Source organism: Pristis pectinata, chromosome 6, assembly GCF_009764475.1.
Source record: "Pristis pectinata isolate sPriPec2 chromosome 6, sPriPec2.1.pri, whole genome shotgun sequence".
Classification (NCBI taxonomy): domain Eukaryota; kingdom Metazoa; phylum Chordata; class Chondrichthyes; order Rhinopristiformes; family Pristidae; genus Pristis; species Pristis pectinata.
Genome location: NC_067410.1, coordinates 36,011,191 through 36,032,068, shown reverse-complemented (window position 1 = coordinate 36,032,068; position 20,878 = coordinate 36,011,191).

Sequence of the window (20,878 nt, the reverse complement as noted above, 5' to 3'; positions counted from 1 at the left end):
CAGACAAGGAGTCTGTATGTTATGCTGTGGAGGTTTGACATTTGAATAAACAGCAATGCAATTCAAACAAGGAGGCCTATTGATCTAAGCAACAGGCAGCTCGCGATTTGAACAGGCAGCCTAAGGTTTTGACAGGGAATTTATGGATTACACAACACAACTCTGACACTAGAACAGGCAGCCTGGGGATTCAAAGAGATAGCCCTGGGATTCAAAAAGGATCACATTATGCAACCCTTGGGATTCAAGCAAACATTCCTGTAATTTGAACAGACAATCCATGAATTACATTAGGCAGCTAACAGATTTTAACAGTCTGTCCTGAGACTTGAATATGTCACCCATCAAATTGATTTATGCAGGACCAACGATTGGCTAGGAAGGCCTAATATTCAAAGCACAGCCCATAGATTATGTTTCACAAAATAGCCTAAGGATCAAACCTCTCATGGATTACGGTGGAGTAGTCTGGAACTCTCGGGCATCTGTGAGATTTAAAGTGGCTTGCCTGGAATTTGAACAGACAGCCAATAGATCATGGTCTTCAGCCCTGACTTTTGAACAGATGGATATTGGAGTTTGTTGCAGATAGCCCAATCAGGTTTGAATAGCAGAGCAGGGAGGCTCAGGAAAACATTAGGAGTAATGCTTACATTTGGAAAGAGTGCAATTGACCAGAAATAGATTTACAAAGATGGAACCTAATTTGTTTGGAGATGTAGATTAAAATAAGTCACACTTTTGAACTGAAATGAGAGTTTGTCTCATGCTACTGAGTGAAACAACCACCGCTGCTATTTGAATGGACAGCTTGCAGATTGCACTGCGCTACTAGGGGATTTGATCAGACAGAGCACAGAGAACAAGTAGAGTGGCTTGGATTTTGATCAGACAGCCTGGGATTTGCAGTGGCCTCCCTGGGATTTGAACAGACAGTTTATGCATTAACTAAGGCTGTGTTTATTTATAAAGTAGCATGCTGCAATGACACCTTTCTTTGGAAAAAGTTATGTTCTCACTTCCCTTAAGCCGCTGACTTTTGTCAGATGCACCACAGGGTGCCACATCCTTTTAATTATCCTTCAAGTGGAAAGCTTGGTAGAGGATTCCCTGGTTACTTGAGGGAATTGTGTGGTCTATTGGCATCTGTGCTCAATACTTTCCAGTAGTGACCACTGCCTAGCCAGGGTGCCCTCTTATCACTACCCTGTTAACCAACTGGCTTTGACCATCAGATTTATTTATTTTACTGGTAAATTGGTGCCTTTGTTCACTTCTCCCTCCTTATTGGGAAACTTGGTCATGCCTTTAGATTATGGTGTGTGATTATTAACCTGTTAAAGGTTCTGTATAAAGGATGGATTCAGATGTAGTAACTTATGAAAGATAATCATTTGAAATGGAGTAATTGCAATGCTATATAAGGAAAAAGTGCATTAATGAGATGATTCTTCCAAAGAACTAGCATGCATACAATGGGGCCTCCTTTTGAGCTACATCCTTCCATGATGTTAACCATTAAAATTACACCAATGAGGTCCAGAACATACAACTGCTGGATTTAATTGTACAGGCTGTTATTATATTACCCAGCTCTAGAACTTGAATATGAGCCTATGTATCAATCAACGCAGCAGCCCTGAGATTCTAAAGGCTGTGCATAAATAATATTCAGAGAGCCCAAGATACTGCCATAATTCTGACAATATAATCTTGGAGGAAACAGAAGTCAAGTGTTCTAACATTTATCTAACTGCCTCTAAATAGATGAAAACTTATTTCCTCAACTGGAAAATACTATTATTATCTTATATTTGGACCTGAATTTTGCACTCAGTTGTGAAGGAGCAGCACTAAGTGACTTTTTTTTAGGGCATGTCAGCTGGGATTTCCTCTATTCCATGAGTTTTTCAGCATGGTCCCAACACAAGGGCCTGTGAACAGCTGTAGAAACAGTGAAATTCTCTAACCAGTCAAATTAAAGGACCATCACTAAGATGTACAGAGTCCAAACAAGGAAGGACAAGTTCAGAAATATAAATTAGGTTTCAATAATCTACAAAAAACTACTAAATCTATTGGATCTAAAACACCAATAAAAAAATGAACAAATAAACTTAATTAAAAAAATTTCCAACACTACTTTTTGCCCAAGAAATGAGACTCCATGCATATTTTCTTTCTGAGCCAGACAGATTATCACTCAAAATACCATTTTAAAAACTTACCCCAACCCAAATTTTTTTAGATGGTTTTAAAACTGCAATATTTATGTTTCTTTCCTCCTCCCCCTTACACCTAACGATTTCTTCCATTGGATGTAGATACTGGCAGACAGATATAACAAGTTTGTGCCACTGCAGTTATCTAAGTACCATGTCCATCGGGAAGACCTCCAGTAGCATAGCCTGTGGCAGAGCAGCAGTTTCAGATCAGATCAGATTAGTTTATTGTCATATACACCAGGGTGCAGTGAAATTCCTTGCTCGCATGAAGCTCACAGCGTAAGCAGTATACAGGTAATAATAAATACAACAATAAGCACAAAACAGCAGAATGATGCAAATATTGTAGTGCAGTGTGAAAATTCTGAAAGCAACATCTGATTTTTTTCGTGTTCACTTGTGCATACGTAGCTTCATGGTTGCTGTTCATTTTCTTCTGTTAATAACAAAAGTATCAATGTAAATTCTGGCCAAAATTAAAGGATAGATTTTACGTTTGAAATATGAATTGAAAAGTAAGCACATAAGTGATTCAGTACACAGCAGCTTAACTCACAGATCTGTACATCTTAGGAAACAGTGTCTCCGCCATCCACTTTAACCCTGCGATTATGTTTTCAATGGATAATAGTGATCATTATTAAGTTTTGGCAAGTTCCCTAAAAGCGTATTCAATAAGTTCCATCAGCTGGAATGCTAATTGTTCAACTCACGGCTAAGCATCCTCACTTGGGGAAAAGAACTGAGAGCATCTTTTTCCATGCAGTTAATGAGCAAGTATTCAAAATGACAGCTAATATTAATGGGGTGGTTGTGAGGGAGCATTAGACCTGCATCCAACTCAGTCATTGAAGAAGTCATTAGGTGTAAGGGGGAGGAGGAAAGAAACATAAATACTGCATTGGCTGTGTCTTCATGCATTGAACTGTCAGACCCCAGTCATTACAACAGCATTTATTACTCTACCCAATTCATTACCTTTTTGGCTACCATGATTTAGTCAGATATGAGGTTTACAGAATTATGTTTATAGTCTTGTTTCTCATTTGGGTATAGACAAGCAGCAAAGATGTATATATATTGAAGGCTTCTTCGTTGCTGTTCGGCAGTCAAGCTTAGTGATTAAACTTGCAGATACTTTTCATTCTTTGTCACTAAGATGTAGCCAGCAGTCGTTGAGCCATTATTTACAATTAGACCTGTACTTAATCAATCCTTAAAAGTAATTTCACTTCGTGATTGGTTCGTTGCGATGCTAGTCAACGTCTAGTCAATATTAATGACATCTGTTCAGTCATATTAATATACACCATGTGCAAGTATCTGGCAACAAGCTGCAGGCACAGTTTACAGAGCCTGTTTATTGACAGCCTTTTGTAAAATGCAGCTTTTAGCTGTCACAAAAAGCATTGGTAATGCACCATTTTATTTCAAATTGAGTAGCTATTAGTGAGATAAGTAATTGACAGGGAAATTAACTACTTGAAATCGCATAGCATCATTGTTGGTTTTTGGACTTTACCTCAGGCAATGAAGCAGAGTGACTAATCACTCTGGTTTGGTTATAAAGTACTTTGCAGCCACAGGAAAAAAGTCATCCATTACAGGTGAAGTGCTTTTAAGAGATGTGACAAGGTGCTAAATAAATGCAAGCCAGTCTTTCAAGTGAATCTTCCCCCAATGTGGCTTTCAACAGTTAGGAGTGAGCTCCTAGCAGTTTAACCTTGACACATTTTATGGCTCTTTAATGATGCTTTCCCATAATATGTTTTATTTTTATCCCCAGAAGTGACACTTGCTAAGCTTGGTACCAGTTTTCCTCTCAGCCAGCATATGAATACATAGCGGTGACAGCTACCTATTGAATTTATTTTCTGTCATTACTTAGCCATTTTACATGCATATCTGACCTATTTAATTAAAGTCCATTTTTTTCTCAAACCAGATAGAGTTAATCTTCACTGAGTCACCACAGTAAAGCAGTTAATCGATTTAGGAGTTATCTCTTAGGTGGCAGCTGGTAGCACTCTTTCTGGAGATTATAGGCCAGTTTTGTGAGGATGAAAATTATATCCAGAATCCCAAAAGCGTGATGACATTTCCGCTAACTTTAAAACAAGACGTCCAATTGGAATCCTGTTTCCTCCCCCCCCCCCCCCAAGTTATTACACTAACAAGCTAAAGTAAATGACTCCCGTGGGTTAGTGAACATTGGAATTGTCAGTCACCTGACTGTAAAATAATAAATAAACATAAAGTGCATTCAAAGCCTAGAAATCGTAAATATTCCCAATGAAAAGCTATATTTGCGGCTGGAGTATTGGGGAAATTGAGGTGATTGGCAGCTGATCCGTGCACAGCTGGAGGTCAGGTGCACATCACCAGCGCCGCTGGACTTATCATTAGCGGGGGAGGGGTTGGAGTTGGAGGAGAGAGAGATGGATGGATGAATGAATGAATGAATGCTAGGCACATAGTTGAATGACTTCAGAGATCCAATAGAATAAGCAGGCAATGAGTGTGAACTGCCTCACTTTATTTTGTTTAATTTTAGGAGTTTCGATCATTTGTTAGTGTTTTAAGTTATTTAAATGAATGTAAATCTGGTTTTTAAATGGGTCTGACTATTGGAGATATATGATAACAGTTAAAAACCCTTGACAGCTCCAAGCTGTCGGCAGACACCTGGACGATCTGGGGAGCGGGCCTCGAGGGGATGGCTGATCCCTCCCCAGAGCCTGCTTGCCGCTTGGAGCCCGCCCTGGTTCGCTGGATACCTGTCGGGCGCAGAGTGTCCGCAAGTCTGGCTCTCCGCATCTGGCAACTCTGCCCACCGGGCCGGCCCAGGCACAGTCTGGGCCAGTGTCTTACTGCATTTACATTCTGCTATGTCGAGTCTTGGAGTTCAAGGACGTCGCAAAATTGGGGGTAGAGTTAACGCAAAGGAAGTCTGCAACAAAATATAGGAATATGGATAAGTGTAAGGAAAACATAGTATGAGTGTAGATCAGTGAAGATTAATGTCATGGCGAAAAAAACAAGCAATATCCCAAATAGTTTGTGGTCTCCATATTGTTAAAAAAACATGCAGGGCCATTGGAGAAGTTGCAAAGAAAATCTAGAAGAACCTTACTGAGAACTGTGATGTTATACACAACAGGAAAAAAATGAATAGGTTTAAGGAGAAAAGGAAAGATTGAAGAGTGAGCTGATGTTAAAAAAATTACAAAAGGATTTGATAGGGCAGCAATGGCATTTCACTTTCAGCCCTGATTAGCATTGGACATTGATAGATATAAGTTTAATAAATCCAAAATAGATTTCAGGAGCAAGTTTTTTTTTATCCAGAGTGTAAAACTCACTACCTCTAGAGCAGTTTAAACCAATAGCGTAGAGGCATCAATGGGACATTTATAGTCAATATATGCTTGGGAGGGTGCAATACTGGACCTCCTCTTAGGGAACAAGGCAGGGCAGGTAACTGAAGTGGCAGTCAGGGAACACTTTGGCTCTAGTGACCATAATTCTATTAGTTTTAAGATAGTGATGGAACAGGATACTAGTTGGGGTCCTAAACTGGAGCAGGACTGATCTTGGGGGAATTAGGTAGGATGTAGCAGAAGTCGATTGGGTGACCCTGTTTGAAAGGAAAGGAATGAATGGCAAGTGGGAGGTTTTTAAGAATGTGATATCAAGAGTCCTGTTAAGGTGACAGGTGAAACTGGCAAGTTTAGGAAACCTTGGCTGACGAGAGATACTGAGGCTCTGGTCAAGAAAAAGAAGGAAGCATTCATTGGGTTTAGGAGGTTGGGACGAGTGAATCCCTTAATGACTATAAAAAGATTAAGAATACTCTTAAGAGGGAAATCAGGAGGGCAATGAGAGGGCATGAGATGGATCTGGCAGGTAAGGTTAAGGAAAATCCCAAGGGGTTTTATAGCTATATTAAAAGTAAAAGGGTGACCAGGGAGAGGGTAGGTTCCCTTAGAGATCAGCAGGGCTGCCTCTGTCTTCAGCTCCAGAAGATGGATGGGATTTTTAATGAATATTTTTGTTTTTTTTATTATTATTCTTATTAATATTATTATTTTTGGTGTTTACTGAGGAGAAAATCATGGTTGCTCAAGGGATAAGGGTAACTAGTGGAGATGTTTTGGAGGAAATTCATATTAGCAGGGAGGAGGTATTTGCAGCCTTACAGTGTATTAAGGTAGGTAAATCCCCAAAGTGCATCCTCAGTCTTTGTAGGAGGCTATAGGAGAAATTGCAGAGGCCCTTGCGGAGATTTTTGCTTCATCATTAGCCACGGCTGAAGTTCCTGAAGACTGGAAGGTGGCTAATGTTGTTCTGTTGTTTAAGAAAGGTAGCAAGGACAAGCCAGGGAACTACAGGTGAGTCAGCCTGACATCAGTGGTGGGGAAGTCACTGGAGGGAATTCTGAGGGACAGGATCTACCAGCATTTGGATAAACAGGGTCTGATTAGGAGGAGTCAGCATGGCTTTGCGCATGGAAAATCATGCTTGACGAACCTTTTAAAGTTCCCTGAAGAAGTAACCAAAAAGGTAGATGAGGGTAGGGCTGTGGATGTTGTCTGTTTGGACTTTACCTAGGCCTTCGATAAAGTCCTGCATGGTTGGTTGGTCTGGAAGTTTAGGACCCATGGAATCCAGGCACAGCTAGTTAGGTGGATTCAAAATTGGCTCGGAGGAAGGAAACAGAGGGTGGTGGTAGAAGGTTGTTCCTCATAATGGAGGCCGGTGACTAGTAGTGTGCCACGGGGATCAGTTTTGGGACCCTTATTATTCGTTATTTATATAAACGATTTGGATGCAAATGCACAAGGCTTGATCAGTAAGTTTGTGGATGAAACAAAATCAAGATGTGTTGTTGATAGTGAAGAAAGTTTGTCATAGATTACAGGGGGACCTTGATCGGTTAGGGAAGTGGGCCGAGGAGTGGCAAATGGACTTCAATACAGATAAGTTTGAGGTGATGCACTTTGTAAAGTCAAACCAGCATAGGACTTGTACTATGAATGGTAGGGGTCCAGGGAGTGTAATGGAACAGAGGGACCTAGGAGTACAAGTGCACAGTTCCTTGAAAGCACCATCACAGGTGGACAGTGTGGTGAAAAAGGTGTTTAGCACACTGGCTGTCATCAGTCAGTGCATTGAGTATAGCAGTTGAGACATTATGTTGCAGTTGCTTAAGTCATTGGTGAGGCTGCACTTGGAGTACCCTGTAGAGTTTTGGTCACCCTATTATAGGAAAGACGTGGTTAAACTGGAAAAGAGTTCAGAAAAGATTTACGAGGATGTTGCCAGGACTAGAGGTCCTGAGTTATAGGGAGAGGTTGGCCAGGCTAGGTCTTTATTCCTTGGAGTGCATGAGAATGAGGGGTGATCTTATAGAAGTTTATAAAATCAATCATAAGGGACATAGATAAGATGGATGGTAGCAGTCTTTTCCTCATGGTAGGGGAGTCCAGAGCTAGGGAGCATAGCTTTAGGATGAGAGGGGAAAGATTGAAAAGGGACTTGAAGGGCAACTTTTTCATGCAGAGGGTGGTGAGTATATGGAATGAGCTGCCAGAGGAAGTGGTTGAGGCCGGTACAATAAGATCATTTAAGAAGCACTTGGATAGGTACATGCAGGGGCAGAGCTTAGAGGAATATGGGCAAAATGCAGGATCTTGGGTCTAGATAGGTGGCCACTGTGGTCGGCATGGACTCGTTGGGCCAAAGGGCCTGTATCTGTGCTGTATCACTCTATGACTCTATTTGAAAAGCTCCTGAGGGAGAAGGGAACAGGAGGATACATTTATGAGGCATAGACACTGGCAGTGCGTGGTCTGTTTTGATGCTGTAAATGTATTGTAATGCTTTATATTATTTCTGATCACATTATCAATGCTACTGTGTAAGATTGCGTAACATACTGTATCTTTTGCTAACTGGCGAGTTGCCCAACTTCCCAGTCACCTGTCCTTGGTGGTGGTGGAGGGGGTGGCCCTGCTCTTCCTCAGGGTTGGCTCCTGATCTTATGTTTGTGCTGGGAAGTGGGACTCAGCTGATTGGCGAGGCCAGGACAGTGCCTCTCTGAGTGTAATTGACAGGTCCTGCACTTGGGACAGTAAGTTTTCCATTGCACCTATGCATACATGTACTTGTTCATTTGACAATAAACGGGACTTTGACTTTGTTTTTGATTTTGAAAGGACTGAGGGGGACTTCTGTCTATTTTTAATTCAAATTGTTGATTTGGCATGTTCCTCCACTAATAACAGAAAAACTCCCATAGGACAAAGGAACTGAAGGAGAAACCTGTCTCTACCAGCATTCTCCTGATCTGTAAAATGAGAGCTGAGTATGTTGTCAGATAAAGACATAGGTTCCACTGGAGATAATCCTGTTACTCTTTTCTGTCCACCTGGTTGCTCACTTTCTTTCAACTGAACTCCCACCGTGTTGTGTGTAAAACTCTCCTTAATGTTTGGATGGGGGAGGTGTGGTGGCTTGGAGTAGGATATAATTCAAAGGAACTATCAAGTGCTGTTGAACAGTATATGGCTTTTTTTTACATTCATAGTGTTGTCAAGTAAATACATTTGTAGTGTCACTAAGTTAATATATACTCTATATATTCTCATGTGCACTCTTTGAGCAGTACACCCTTCATGTGTTTGCGGGGCTGTTACACAGAACCAAGCCCCTCAGTATCCAGTGGCAGCAGTCCTTCCCCACAAAGCCTTTGCGTTGGCTGCACCAAACTTTAATGTGTCCCTTACCATGTACTCCTCCTGCAGCCGGGGAAGTGTCAGTCAGCAGCATTCACTTCTGGACGTCTCATTTTACTAGAAGACCGACAAGTTTTGGGCAGACCAAAGTGGGTCTTTCACTGAGTTGCTGATCTTCCAGCAGCACTTGATGTTTGTCTCGGTCTTTCCATTGTAATCGATGGTTATCCTGGTCCAGGCTGGTAAGGCAGGTCTTTCCAGCCTGAGCTCTGGGAAATCTGTACACACTCCCCACCACATTCTTTCCATGAAGATACCAACAGCAGGAAGCAGGTGTCCTGGGATTGTTGATCCGCTGAGTGGAAGGCAGAACCTTAGTCTGTGCTGACGAGTTTGGAACTTCTGCCTACTTAAGTAGGGAAAAATTGGCAAATCCAAATGGAAGTGTTGACTTATGTGGAAAATCTGCTCCATTGATGGAACTTCTTTTTCAGTGTATGCAAGTAGTTCATGATTGATTATTGAAGTACCCATGATCAACTTGTGAAGATCAGAATTCTTGCAGCAGCATATTGCTTAATAGGTTGTTAGTTTATCAACAGCTCCTCCACAAAAAATCTGCTGATTTCACATCTATCGATCTCAATTGCAATCCATTGCCTTACTTTACAGAGCAAGCTCCATTGTCTCCTAACACTTGCTCATTTCTCCCAAAGCACCCTTCATAAATAAAAAAACAAATATGTAAATACTCAGCAGGTCAGGCAGCATCAGGGGAGACACAAAAAGAATTAACTTTTCAAAGCAATGAGATGTTAGAAATCAAACATGTTTTAAGTTTTAAGGGGCAGAAATGGAAAGAACAAAAGGGATGTCTGAGAGAGGATGGAAACCAAGAGAGACTGAATGACATGTGGCTGAGAGAGGAGTGAAGTCTTGACATTTGCAAATGATCTGTCCAGGGGAGATGTTAGTAGGAGGAGCAACTAAAGGAATATCGAACACAGTAGTTGCAGGAATCTGAAAACAAAAGAGAATGCTGGAAATCACCAACACACACAAAATGCTGGAGAAACTCAGCAGGTTAGGTAGCTTCTATGGAAGGAAATGAACAGTCGATGTTTCGGGCCGAGACCCTTCATCAGGACTGGAAAGAAAGTGGGTAGAAGCCAGAATAAAAGGGTTGGGGGGTGGGGGAGGGAGGAGCATGAGCTGGCAGTGATAGGTGGATCCAGGTGAGAGATGGAAGGCAGGCAGGTGAGGGAGGGGGGCAAGTGGGAAAGGTGTGAGAAGCTGGGACGTGATAACAGATCAGCCACCGTCTATGGAGAAAGAAAATCTGAATTAATGTGAAACAAGCTTTCATCAGAACTAGCGAGAAGTGATAACAAATTGGAAAGCATAGTCTTCAGAAAATTATATTGTGCCTAGTCAGAAGATCAGATGCTGTTCTTTGGGCCTGTGTAGGGTAATTATCCTGAATTATATGTGTTTATTTTAGATTTGTGTCATCAGCAGATTTTTGCTTTTCAATTACTGTAAGCTCTTCATTTCAGCCCTGCTCACATCCACAAGTTAAATGTAGCCAACGACTTTGATTACAGCCACTGTGTTTTATGTCTCCTGGAACCTGTCCTTTCTGCAGCATTTGTCACAATTGATCACTAACCCTGTTTCCACTACTAAACTGCACCTCCAAGGAGGTGTTTCGTGATTCACTCTAACTGTTCAGTATATTCAGTGTATTAAGAGCAATGGCCTTTATTTCTGCTTCAGTTTGGTTGCTTCCAGAGTCTCCAAAGATCATTCATTGACTTCTCATCCTTATTTATATATATCCCTCGGTGGATGCTGATCTTTTGACTATTCTCTTGACCCTGCATTGCAGCCTGGCAATAAATTCCAGAACTAAGTCATGCCCAAGTTCAAATTTCCTTGAATTGCAAAGACTACAGCCATTGTAGTGGTCTTTTGCAAAAGCTCTGTGTGTGATTGATTTCATCTCTCTCCTTGGCTTAAGCCAAAACATATGTAATCCCAGCACTCTGTAAAGCCCAACTCTAAACTTCAATCCCCTTTTTCTAACCTTCACCCAACATGATTATTTCTGGCATTCCAACAGTGCCCCTAGCATATCTGACTTCTGACAAAACCCTGATTGACATTTTGATAGCTCTTAGATTTTCAGTGCTCATCTCGCTAGCCTCCTTATTTAAAAAAAAGTGAGGAACAGAATCTATGTGTGATCTGCTGATAAAACCATGGACAAAATTGCATTGTGGTTTTTCTGAGAAATGTGATTTCATTTGCAGTAACAAAAAGAACTAACAGCAAATCAAAGCATAAAAATGGTTTTGATGGTGGAGATCTTCCACAAATAAGCAAAAGAGAACTATCCAGAGAGGTTATGCCTGCAGGTTACGGCAGGGTTCCATTCCTGTGAACTCTTCGTAACACGAACAGTTTGCAAGTTGGAATGTGGCCACGGACCAAGTTCCCACAAGGCAGAAGATACCTGCAGAGATGGGTTGTCCCATGGGAATAGATGGTCTGGAGAAGCATTTTAAATCTTGTTTTGGCATTCTTAATAATAAAGCTGATATTAGCAAATTTAGCCTGAGCTTTTCTCGGGCTAATAATCTTCTTTTAAAAGATTTTACTGCAGACAATGTTTTAAGTGCTATTGATGTTTTAAAAAGGACATTACTGATGTCCTGGACAGCGTGCCTCTGGATAGGATTTGCAAAATGGACATCAACGTGTTAAGTAAAATGTATCCTTCTAGGGTTTGATGTGACAAATTTCCAGCTAGTGTCAAAAACAGTCACCTGCAGTCATGCAGCAGCTGGCAAATCCGTCCACACCGGTGTCCCAAACGCTCGTTTGTACGTACAGGCTATAGGTAAGTCAGGCATTCACAAACTGCGAGGACCTGCATCACTAAAAGATATTGTGTCAATGTATTACAAAACAGAAGGAGGACATTCAGCCCATTAGGCCTATGCCTTCTCCTCACAGAGCAATCCCTTAAGTCCCATTCCCCTTTCCTTTAGTCCTATCATTTATTCTCTGTCGCATGTCCTTCAACCCGCTTTTGAGTCATTTGCCACTTACCTACACAGGAAGGGTCATTTACACTAGCCAAATAACCTACCAGCACCCTGCAGAAGTCCATGCAGAGAATGTGCAAACTCTAAGCAGACAGCACTCAAGATCAGGGTAGAACTCAGCTTCTGAAGCTGTGAGGCAGCAGCACTAACTGCTGTGCAATCATGCTGTCAACTGCTTGGTGAATCTACTGGCCTATGCAATAGAGGATAAATGGCTTCAAGAGGAGCATAAATAATATTTTTGCTCTTGATAGACATAAGTATCGCAAAAATACCTGATAGCAGAGAACATACTGTTAAGTGGACATTACAGTGCTATTTTTAATAAGATAAGATAAGATCTTTATTAGTCACGTACATCAAAACACACAGTGAAATACATCTTTTGCATAGTGATTTTGGGGGGCAGCCCGCAAGTGTTGCCATGCTTCCGGCGCCAACATAACATGCCCACAACTTCCTAACCTGTATGTCTTTGGAATGTGGGAGGAAACCGGAGCACCCGGAGGAAACCCACACACGCACGGGGAGAACGTACAAACTCCTTACAGACAGTGGCTGGATCCTGCCACTATTCTACCGTGCCTGCCCACTATGCTACCGTGCTTTAATCCAGTAACTGAGAGCACAGGTGTAATGCGGGACATTTGACTTTGTAGGGTAGTTATAAGAATCACAAAAGACAGATTCTGAGAATTCATCAGTTGCGATGATTGTGAATGATAGTTGTGAATACTGAACGGATACCACCAAATGTTTGCAAAATCTACCAGTAATATGAGGGTGATTTGAATTACATTATACAGGCCACGAGAGGAGAGAAAACACATTAAAGGAAGGGATTCCTCCTCTTATGGTCCCATATTAACTAAGAATATTCCTATTTAATATAGATGATTTTTAAAGAATATGAATAAGAGCAAGTCTTTCTGATCAACTGAGTTGCTGACAATAAAACATAATTCTCCTGTTCCTGACCCTAATTTTGGCAACTCTCCTGTGGCCAATTCTGGTACCTGGCTGCTCTGCTGTCAGTTCTGATTCCGGTACCATTGTTGAAGGGAGCCTGAGTGTTCTGTATTGTTGCTGCTAGTTTGCTGCCTGATGTAACTTTGCTTTTGGCTACATGACGCCTCTGGTTCCCAGCCTTCTCTTGTTCCAGCTCCTGCTTTCCTGATCCAGTTGTTGCTGTGCTGCTATTGTCTCTTCTGTTTTAATTTTTTTTGGATCTAAGTGTGCTCAGATCACTTTGTGTTGCACTGCAGAAATCGAGGCTTGCTATGGAATTTCAAAGCAATTACCCTTATGGCCCCACATAACGTGACAGGCTCTGGGGAAAACCCAAGTAACAGGAAGGTACACCCAGCATGAGGTGATGATCTCTGACATGAAGCAACAAATGAGCTGCTTTATATGGCAGGTGCTCAGTTCGTGCTGAATTTGTCATAAATTCTATGGGATGTAAATATGGTTCCACTATGTATTATAGAGTCTCAACGGAAAAAGTGTGGTTAAATTCTCACAGCACCCTATCTACACTCTTTAAGATAAGATGAGATCTTTATTAGTCACATGTAAATCGAAACACATGGTGAAATGCATCTTTTGCGTAGAAGGAGATACAAAGTGAACCCAGTGATCAACTGTTGAAACCTGAAGAATGACACTTGTAAGCAGTAATCTCTTTTGCATCAGGTGTCAGCACAAGTACACATAATGTCAATTAAAAGTATAGTAACATTGTGGAAGAAGCACAGGGTGAGATGCCAAATACTGCTGATGAAAGAGTAACGGTGGCAGGCATTGATGATGCAACAGTGCAGATGACAGGGATTTGGAAAGCAAGTTACATGTGTACAGAGAGCATTGAATCACTGAAGTATTTGATGCAGAAGGAGGTCATTCAGTTCATCTTACACATTAAAGCAGAAAAGAGCTATCCATGCTGATCTCACTTCACAACTCTGTACTTGTTAGTTAGACCTCTTCAGGAGAATACGCAAGTACTTTTTAAATGTGCAAAGGGTTTGTGCTTCTTCTACCCCTTTAGGGGCACACCATATTCTGAGTGATATAGCTTCCCCTTAACATCTATTCTTTCTATCAATTGCTTTGTGCCTCTGGTAATTGGAAACATGTCCTTCCTATATCCTGTATCCAAGCCATTCAATTTAGTGCACCTGAATTACAGCTCTCTCATTGTTATTTTCTAAAGCAAACAATCTCGTCTATCCAATCTTTCAAACCTCTCTGATTTCATTTTCAGTACGTTCCAAGCTTACAGGGTCTTCCAGACTCAACAGAACTGAAGCAGCTTGATCAGTTATAGTGTTACCTTTGGACCACCGTCACTGAACAGCGTTCTGTGCCCTTGCTGCTTACAGTGCTTCTTCCAAGTGGTGAACGACATAGGGGAGCACTGAGCTGAGGAAAGGCAGTAGGTAGAAAGCAGCAGGAGGTTTCAGAACATATATAGAACAATATAGCACAGAAGCAAGCCCTTTGGCCCATGATGTCCGTGCTGAGCATGATGCCAAATTAAACTAATCCCTTCTGTCTGCACATGATCCATATCCCTCCATTCTCTGCATATTCATGTGCCTATCTAAAAGCCTCTTGAATGCCACTATATCTGCTTCTACTATCACCCCTGCCAGCGTGTTCCAAGCACCTACCACTCTGTATAACAAAAACCTTGCCCCGCACATACCCTTAAAATTTTCCCCATCCCACTTAAAGCTATGCCCTCTAGTATTTGACATTTCCACCCTGGGTAAAGGATTCTGACTGTCTACCCTATCTATGCCTCTCATAATTTTATAAATTTCTATCAGATCTCCCCTCAGCCTCCGATGCTCCATAGAAAGCAAGTTTGTCCAACCTTTCCTTACAGGTAGCATCCTGGTAAAATTCTCCTGAACCCTCTCCAGAACTATCATATCCTTCCTGTAATAGGGCAACCAGAACTGTGCACAATATTCCAAGTGTGGCCTAACCAAAGTTTTATACAACTGCAACATGACTTCCTCACTCTTATACTCTCTGCCCTTAGCAATAAAGGCAAGCATGCCATGCACCTTCTTTACCACTCTATCTAGTTGCATTGCCATTTTCGGTGAGATATGGACTTGGACCCCAAGAACCCTCTGTACTTCAGTGCTGTTAAGGGTCCTGCTGTTAACTATATACTTTCCCCTTACAGTTGACCTCCCAAAGTGCAACACCTCACTTTCCTTACCTATGTTTGACTTGATGCCATGAGACTTCATTGGATCCTGAATTAAGATTGAGGATTCACAGGGTCACTGCCTGAATACCATGTGTAGCCACCTCTGGTGGGTCTGTTCTGCTGATTAGGGCAGGATATACCCAGCCCACTTTTGAACAGAGGTGATTGAAGTTCATATTGAATGGTTAGTTACCTCAATGGCAATGGCATTGAAAGGTAATGTGGTTAAATTAGATTAGCGTACGTGTGCACAAGACAATTTCATTGTCAATTGCCATGGAGATCTTGGTTATGTATGCCATAAACTCCATAGATATATGTCCCATGAATGTTCCATTATTCTAATACGACCTGCGGCATTCACCTCCAGCATGCGTCAATAACTGACTTGAACATGCTTACAAAACTGCAAGAAGTGACCATAAAGGAAGGATTCGGAGATCTCATGCAATCTACCATTCTGTGATCAGATAGGGAGGAGAATGAAAGCAACCAGCTGGCAGTTGCTATCTAAAGTGGAATATAATTTATACCATGGTCTGGCATTGACCATCATGCAGATGCTCCATGTCAGAAGTTTATGGCCCCACAAAAGACCAACTGTTGTTTAATCTCTCTCCCAACTCGGCAATTTTAGAGTTGCAGCCTTTGAGGTCCGAGGAAACAATTCTTCATTAAGAAATTGTCATTTTGAAAACATTGCCTCTAAACTCCAGAAGTTGTTGAAACAAATAATTGACCTCACATGGAACATTGCAAATGTGTTCCTCTAGTCAATGCTTATTTATTATTTTACATGTTCATGCTTTGGTTTTCCTTCTAAAATAATAACATACAAGTACTTTGGTTACATTGGTCGGGTACTGCAATGGGATAATGATTAGTCCACTGAATCAAATGACCCTGCAAGGGCAAGTTTATGAAGAAAGTAAAGTTCCAGATTGTAAAGAACCCATGTTGATTCTGGGAACTGCTGTGAAGCCAAAGATAATTCTGAAAATCTGACACTACTTCTGGAGAAAAGGATATCCTTTAATAAATTTTTACTTCCGACCCCTAGCTGGGTTTGCTCATGTATTGCACATACTCCCAGCATTTTCTCAGTGTGTGCACACATACGTGTGCCCACGCATGCCCTGTCTTACTTGAGCACTCTGCCTTGATTATAAAACTAGGCTGCTTAGTCTGACTAAAGTACCGTCCCTTTCTTGACTGTAATATTAATGTAAGGTGCAGGGTAGCTTACCGCAAGTTATTTGCTTGGAAGTACAGCTGTGGGAGGAATCTATTTTGAGGTTTGTACAATTGTAAATGATCCAGACAAACCTGAGTTGTGTCATAGTCCTGTTAAAAATGTATAATCAAATGAAGTACATTTTTTTAATGTTATACACTGAAATCTTTAATCCTTGGAATGTCAGTCAGGCATTAGATTGGTATTTGGTGGTAATCTTCAAAGAATTTGAAGTGTGCTACCCCTAATACTCCTCCCTATCACACTCCAATAAATATTCAAAATTTTGCCTCAAAAGATAAGTGCCAGGCATCAAAAGGAAAACTGAACTAATATATCCTCTTCCCAGAGCAGGCAGGGAGCATATGATTGCAAGAACATGAGCAATAGAAGCAGGTGTAGACCAAGTGTCCCATTTCACCCACAGAACCTCTTATTCCCCCATCCCCCTCCCAACTCCCATAAGTCTGTTTCTCCATTAACTTAGATCAAGATTGATCCTTTAGTTGAGTCTATGTCTCTGATCCTCGTATCCCTTGGTTTCATTAGTAACTAAAAACCTATCACTTTCAACCTTGAATATATTCCAGAACCATCTGGAGTGGGGAATTCTAAAGAGTAAAAATCCCTCTGAGGGAAAGACATTAAATGCTGTGAATCAAAAAAAATTCTTGGATCACATTGGAGATCTCCTCATAACACTTGGTACGTTCACAGTGATCCAAGTCCTAGTTTTGAAACCTATGCCGTGATGAATGTTGTCAACTGGTAGTTTGTCGTTCTTACACCCGTGAATGGATGCTGGTCTTAACATCATGCTGAGGGACTGATTACTGAATTACTAATCCTCCCCAAGAGTATTGAGTTACTATTGGTGAGATGTGAAAATAAAATTCTAATGGAGGAAATGTATCTTACTGCATTAATAAGAAAGAGAGCTAACTCCAGGTGGTCTACTAAGTATTTTCTCTGTTCTCCCTCTTAAATCTAATACTAGTAACAGAACATAATATGCATCAGTTTTTAAAATTCAATCCTTATTTTAGACTTGTTATGAGGAGCTGGTGGAATTTTCCTTATAAATTATTATGTTTCAGGATTATTACTATCACAGATGTTCACGTTCTGCACAGCGATAGTTTAGTCCACTGTTACCAAGGATACAGGTCATTATCTCATGAAACCAGCACTGGAACCAGGGCTGCCTCAAGCTGCCTTTATGTGGAAGTGATTTCACAAGATCTAAACATTAATGTGGGGATTTATGAGGGCCTAGTGCTCACTTCACCTTACTGGCATCTGAAATTTCCAATGCTGCCAAGCTGACAGTGTCCTTATGGTGCTTACATATGCAGGATCTTAAGCCTGCTTTTTATAGAGCTGTTGATAGAGATTGTGAGACAGTTGGATAGGTTTCAGGAAACACATTTTTATGAGTGTCTTCTCCTCTGGGCAGTGTTGATGGAGGTAGGTGTTGGTCGGTAGAGATTGTGGGCAGGTAGGGTGAGGTAGACTGGGGGTTTACGTTGGTCAGTTATTGGAGGCTGAGCTTAGGAAAGAAGCAGAAAATAATTCTTCCTCAAAAAATATTTTTAATTTAATTGTTTGACTTTAATTTCAGGGAAAAAGTGCTGATGCACAAGTTTTAAATGACTGACACCGTGGGAAGATGGAACCTGAGGCTTTTGTACACTCCAGAGTTGATTATGTTCATAATTCAGCCACATATATCACTGATAATCTGGGGTTTAGTTGTTTTCTACTGGGGAATTATTTTAAGCCTTTCCTTGGATTGTTATTCAATGAATGTTCGATTATCATTTCATCAGTGTTTTTTGATGCCACCAACTATTATCATCTCTTAGTGAGAGGCTTAATTAGTAAAATGATAGTCAAGAAACCACAAACATAAAGAAATCCAGTGCTAAAAGCAGCAGTCTTCTACTCCTGTCATTACCTGAGAAAACTCCTTGGTTGTGAATAATAAGGAAGGGAATTGAAAGATGTGCTCATTAATATCTCCAGATGAAAGTCCGTGTCCTCTGAACTGTTTATGCGTTCAGCCTTGCAGAGATCATTCAAAGGTCACAGCAGATTGACCCAAGATGAATGTAGCTCTCCCTAAGGTTTGCACTGAGGTCTGGACTGATTTGGTTTGTGCCCCAGGAGGTTTTAAATTAGCAGCCCCAGGGCATGCTGACATGGCTTTTTGGTCGATCTGGTGGTAGATTTACATCAGAGCCGATATGAATTCCCCACTTTGTGGCTTTAATTTGCACCAAGGTCAGAAGGTGGTAGTTTTTAATCCAATGTGGACTAGAGTAAACTGTGTGACATTTACACTTGGGTCTTGAAGTGGAACAAGGGCAAATTTACAATTGTACGAGTTTCACAGTACTGCCACCTGTGGAGCCTGAGCTGCCTACCATAGGGAAGGTAATAATGTATCGACACTGCCTATATTACCCTTTCTATGTTAGACCTGTCTCCCAGCAGAATAGGGGATTAGCATTATTCAAAGATACTAATGGTAGGTAAAGGAACTTCAGGATGGACAGCTTAAAGCTTCTTCATCTTCAGAAAGTAATTCTCTGAGCAGCAAAAACAAGTGCATGTTGTTTGCTTTCAGAACTCAGTGTGCTTGGAATTTTATTGCTGGTATTAATTCATGATTGATGCACCTTTTACTTTATCACGACATAATAAACAATCAGGATCTTAGAAAAAAGTCCATTAGTTAACTTCAGCTGTTCGCATAGTTTTTGTATGACTGATCTCAAAGGGCAACACACAACTTAAGTATCAGCTGGAAGTGAGAGAAAACTGAATGTTTTCATTAGAATATCAATCTTGATTCGTATTTGATTGTTCTATGGGAGGCTTTTGCTGGTCTCAACTGTGCTAATGAGAAGAGAGATAATTGAATTTCTTAGCTAACTGTGCTGAAGGGTGTTGAGGTAGGTGGGTTGGTGGGTGCGATATTGATGGAAATGGGGGAAGCCCATGATAATGTCCTAAAAGGAAATGGGTCTGGACAGTAATCTGCGGTCCTGAGCAAAGAACAGGCTATGACTAGTGGAGTAGCACAGGGATTGGTGCTTGGGCCCCAATTAGTCACAATCCATGATTTGGCTAAGGAGACTAAAAGTCCAATTTCCCAGTTTGATGAAGATGATACTAATGTTGATGAGTTGGGAGGTGGCTGTAAAGAAGCTTCAAGGGGATAGAGACAAACTAAGTGAATGGGCACAAAGCAGGTAGAGAATAATGTTGAAAAATGTGGGATCATCCACTTTTACGCATGAGAAAGAAAACCAGAGTATTTTTTCAAGTGGTGACAGTTTGGGAAATGTTGGTTTTCAAAGGGACATGGGTGTCCTTGTACACAAATTGCCGAGAGCTAACTTATAGGTGCAACACACAAACAGGAAGGCAAATGGTATGTTGGTCCTTATTACAAAAGGATTAAAACATAGGAGTAAAGATGCCTTACTGTAGTTATATTGTATCATGGTGAGCCCACATCTGGATATTGTGTCCAGTTTGGGTTCTTGACCTAAAAATGAAGGAGGTGCATGCTAAAGACGGAGGCAACAAAGGTTCACCAGATTGTTTCCCAAGATGGGGGATTTGAATTATAAGGAGTCAATAAGTAGACTAGACCTATATTCCCTAAGGTTTAAAAGAATGAGAAGTTACCTCACTGAAACTTGCAAAATTTATATGGGACTTAACAGGATGGATTCAGGGAAGATGTTGATTCTGGTTGTGCAGTCTCAAGCCAGGAGTCACAGTTCAGAATAATGGGTAGGCCATTTAGGGCTTAGATGGTGAACCTTTAGAATTCTCCATCCTGGAAGCTCAGTCATTAAATTCTTTAAAAACAGAGACTTATCCCCTTCTGACTGTGAGGGAGCTCAGGGTTATAGGGACAGTGCAGAAAAATGGAGCTGTGGTGGAAGACCAACCATGATCTTGGTGAATGGTTGAGTAGACTTGCAGGGCTGGATGGCCCACTCCTGCTCCCATTTCTAACATTCTTACGTCTTTTATGTCATTTGCATTTCAGTTAACAGCACTGAGTTAGAAGGTTGTGTGTGCAAGTTACACTCAATACTTGAGCAAAAGGATCTATTCCAACACCCTACTGAGGGAACAGTGCATTACATAGATTAAAATAAAGGAACAGGATGAGGCCATTCAAGGCAATCAGAGCAGATTCTCAATAGCATATTCCTGCTCTTTCTCCATATCCCTTGAAGCCATTTGTATCCAGAAATCTATGTACCTCCTCTTAACCCTATTCAGTGGCTTGTCATATGCTGCCTTCTGTGGTAGAGATT